Here is a 4358-nt window from a genome sequence, read left to right as displayed (position 1 = left end):
TCTGTTATTGCTTTCAAGTTTAATTCCCCCATGGCCTGAGAATATATTTTATATGGTTTTAACTCTTCTAATATTTTTCATGTGCTTTACATCCCAGGACATAGTCTATCTTGGTGTTCCAGGTGGGGTTGAAAAGACATAGTCTGCTGTCATTAGTTGGAATGTTCAATAAGTTTCAGCTAGATCCTGTTGATTGATGGTTTTCAATCAACTTTTTATATATTCACTGACTTTCTGTTCACTGCTTCTAGCAATTACTGAGGGAAGGGAGTTGAAATCCTAAACTATAATTATAGATTTGTCTGTTTCTCCTCTCAGTTCTGTCAGATTTGCTCCATGTATTTTGAGTGTCCACTGTTTGATATACACATACTTAGGACTGTTATGTTTTCTTTATGAATTGACCATTTAAAAATGATGTTATGTTCTTATTGTCTCTGGTAATTTTCTTTGCTTTGAAGTCTACTTTGTCTGATATGAATATAGTCATTCCAGTTTTATGGGCTTAGTGTTTTCATGATATTTCCAAGTTTTCACTTTAACAAACCTATATCATCATATTTTAGGTGAGTCTTTACATATATAGCATATAGTTTGGTCTTTTTTTAAATTTTTTTGGTAATCCATTCTCTCAATCTCTGTAACATATCACTTTCTACTGGCATCAACATTTTACTATTTCAAAGATTTTGCAGAAGCTTTATGAGCTTTCTGGCCCCTTGACCCACCCCCTTTATAATACAGTTGTCTTAATTCTTCTACTTACATTGAGAATCACATTAGACAATGTTACCATTTTTTGTTTGATCCACTGAAAATGTTTGAAAAACTTAAAGATGGGAGGAATAAGTATATTGTTATATATTTATATTGTTGTATATTTACTCTTTCTGTTGTTTTTCTTCATTTCTGATATTCCAAATTTTCTTGTCATTTCCTTTCTGTCCAAAGAATTTTCTTTAACCATTCTTTTGGAGAAGATCTGCAGGTGAACAAATTTCTTAATTTTGCTTCATCTGAGAGTGTCTTTATTTCATCTTCACCTTAGAGGATATTTTTTTCCGAATAAAGAATTTGGGGCTAACATTTCTTTTCTTTTGGTACTTTAAAGATGCTTTCCCATTAAAAATGTTGTGGCAGAAGGCTTCTGTGGTCTCTGATGAGAAAGCCTCTGTTGTTTGAATCATTATTCTCCTACAAGGTAACCTCATTTTTTGCTGGCTGCTTTCAAGGATGTCTCTTTGTGTTTAATTCTCAGAAATTTCATTCAGATCCATCTTGGTAGGAATGTATTTGGGTTTATCTTGTCAGGCGTTTACTCAGCTTCTTGAATCTGCAGGTGTCTTTTGCTAGGTATTGAAAGTTTGCAGTTATGATTTCTTCAAATATTTATTTAGTTCCACATTCCTTCTCCTCCCCTTCTGGGACTTTGATGACATAAACTCAGACCTTTTGTTTTTGCTCTATGGGTCCCTAAGGCTGTCTTCTATCTGTCATTCAGATTGGATAGTTTCTATTGATATTTCCTTGAGTTCACTAAATCTTTCTTCTCTCATCTCCATTCAGTGAGTGAGCCCATCTATCGAATTTTTGTTTCAGTTATTGCATTTTCATTTTTACAGATTTCCACTTGTTTCTACCTTATGTGTTCAGTTTCTTTGCTGAGAATTTCTATTTTCTCTTTTCTTTCAAGATTGTTCACAATTGCTTATTACAGCATTTTTATGACAGCTACTTTAAAATCCTTGTCAGATAATTCCAATGTCTCTGTCATGTCAGTGTTGCTGTTTTATGATTTACTTTTCTCATTGGAGTTGAGATTTTGTGGCTTTTGAACATAATGTACAATTTCGGATAGAGAGTCTGGTTCCTATGTAAACCTTCCATTTTAGCTGGCAGTCAACTTTTTAAGTGTGTAATGCACTTCCTGGCCAAAATTTTTGGGTTGCGGTTCAAAAATTAATTCAGTTTTCAAAGACTGATCTATTCCACTTGTATGCTGTCCAGAGACCCATCTGAAACCTATGCAGAATTCTATACCAGTGTTCAGCTCTCAGTTTATTGTTTCTTCTTGGTTTTGTAAATTTCATAGATACATAATTATGCTGAACATATTTTCCTGTCATTTGCACACAACATTTTTTTTGTAGGGTCTGTTCAAAATTTTATTCCATTTATTGATCATCTGTTTTCTTACTTTTAGGCCTAAAATTGAAAGATTTTATGTGTGTGTGCAGTACACACTGTCAGATATATATTTTGCAGGTATTTTCTCCCAGTCTGTTGGGTGCTCTTTTTTAATTAAACTTTATTTTGAGATAATTGTAGATTAACATTCAGTTGTAAGAAATATACAGAGAGATCCCATGTACCCTGTTTCTCCCAGTGGTAATTCCTTGCAAAGCTATGGTACAGTATCATAACCAGGATATTGACATTGATCATAAGACATAGAACATTTCATCATATGGTCAGTTTTTTAGTTTCTTAGGAGTCTGTTTCAAAGAGCAGAAGACTTAATTATGATGAAGTCTAATTTATCAATATTTTTTCTTCTTGCTTCATATTATTTATGATTTATGAAATACTTGCTACCTCACAGTCTTAAGAAATTTTACCCTTCAGAAAGTTTGTATTTTTACCTTTCAAATTAAGGACTATGATCCACTTTAGTCAATTTTAATGCATGATATGGAGTATGGAGTAAGGGTTGAGCTTTCTTCCATCCACAAATACCCAGTAGTTCCATTACTATTTATGGAAAAGACTATCCTTCCCTTATTAAAGTATCTGTATAGTAAAATCAATTGCCTGAATCATAACTGTGTGGATCTGTTTCTGGATTTGCTATTCTGCTCCATTGATCTTTATGTCCATCCTTATGCCAATACTACACTATCTTTTTTTTTATATGTAACACTTTGCTTATTTGAGTGTTACCCTTGTGCAGAGGACATGCTATATTCTCTGTATTGTTCTAATTTTAGTATATATGCCGCCAAAGCGAGCACAATACTACACTATCTTAATTATTACAGTTTTACAGTAATTCTTCAAATCATATGAATTATCCAATTTTGTTTTTATTTTATAAAATTGTTTTGGTTATTTAGATCTTTTGCATTTCCAAATGAATTTGAAATCTTTCTTGTTAATTTGAATTAAAAAGCTGGGGTTGTATAAAATGAAATGTTTCAGAAGACTGTGTGTGTTTGTGTTGGTATACTTATTCTGACAATATATTACCAGAGACCTAAAATATAATATGGAAAGTCATATTCATATTTAATTTTTTTGGTATTTCATTAGTCTATGTGACACTTATATAGATTGAGGTGACTGAAAAATAAGTTTACAAAAAAGGACTTAAAATTCATGAAGACAAGTCAATTTGTGCTTTAAGATTCTACAGGTTTCTGTAAATAAAAGGGTTTTAAGGGCTAGCAGAAAGGAGACAAAATTTGAGTTTTTAAAAATAGAAAATGCTTAGAGATGGAGCCAAGATGGCAGTGTGAGTAGAGCAGCAGAAATCTCCTCCCAAAACCACATATATTTTTGAAAATACAACAAAGATAACTCTTCCTAAAAGAGAAACCAGAAGACACAGGACAACATCCAGACCACATCCACACTTGCAAGAACCCAGCGCCTCGCGTAGGGGGTAAGATACAAGCCCCGGCCCGGCAGGACCTGAGGGCCCCACACCCCAGCTCCGGGTGGGAGGAGAGGAGTCGGAGCCGGGAGGGAAAGGGAGCCCAGAACTGCTAAATAGTCAGCCCTAGCCATCCGCACCAGAGTGCAGACACAGTGCATGTGTGGGGTCCCGGATACTAGGGAAACAGGATAGTAAGACCTGTGAACGGGTCCCTGCAGCCGGCGCCCTGGGGACAAAGAAAAGCGAGTGCTTTTTGGAAGTCTTAAAGGGACAGGTACCCCACTGCCGGACAGAAGCATCCTGGGACACTTAGTCCAGTGGCAAGGAATCTGGGGAACTCTGGGCACTCTAACCCCCTGGGCAGCAGGGAGCATGGAGGCCCCTCATGGAGATAAATAGCCTCCCGGCCGTCCCCCATCCAACACGGCACAACCATATCCGAGCAGCAGCCTGAGGCAGGCCACGCCCATAGCAACAGCGGAGATAAACTCCATAGTGGCTGGCAAGAATCAGAAGCCCCGTCTGCATGCAGCTGCCCAGCACTAGCCACTAGAGGTCGCTGTCCTCCCAGGAGAGGAAGGCCACAAAAAAACAAGAAGGGAAGTTCTTCCAGCCATCACTCATGCCAGCTCTGCAAACTATCTCTATTGCCATGAAAAGGCAAAATTTCAGGCAGACCAAGATAACAGAGACAACACCTGAG

At 36.6% G+C, this 4358-nt stretch overlaps 1 non-coding gene across 1 annotated transcript; it reads right to left on the bottom strand.

The window, feature by feature from the left end:
• Positions 1 to 2905: 2905 nt before the first annotated feature.
• LOC118922105 (U6 spliceosomal RNA) lies at positions 2906 to 3011 on the bottom strand. The gene has a single exon (XR_005028639.2). It is a non-coding gene; the product is annotated as a U6 spliceosomal RNA (small nuclear RNA).
• Between the last annotated feature and the right edge of the window lie 1347 nt (positions 3012 to 4358).

Source organism: Manis pentadactyla, chromosome 3 (assembly GCF_030020395.1).
Source record: "Manis pentadactyla isolate mManPen7 chromosome 3, mManPen7.hap1, whole genome shotgun sequence".
Classification (NCBI taxonomy): domain Eukaryota; kingdom Metazoa; phylum Chordata; class Mammalia; order Pholidota; family Manidae; genus Manis; species Manis pentadactyla.
Note: the sequence above shows the minus strand (reverse complement) of the source record. Positions and strands in the feature narration are given on the sequence as shown.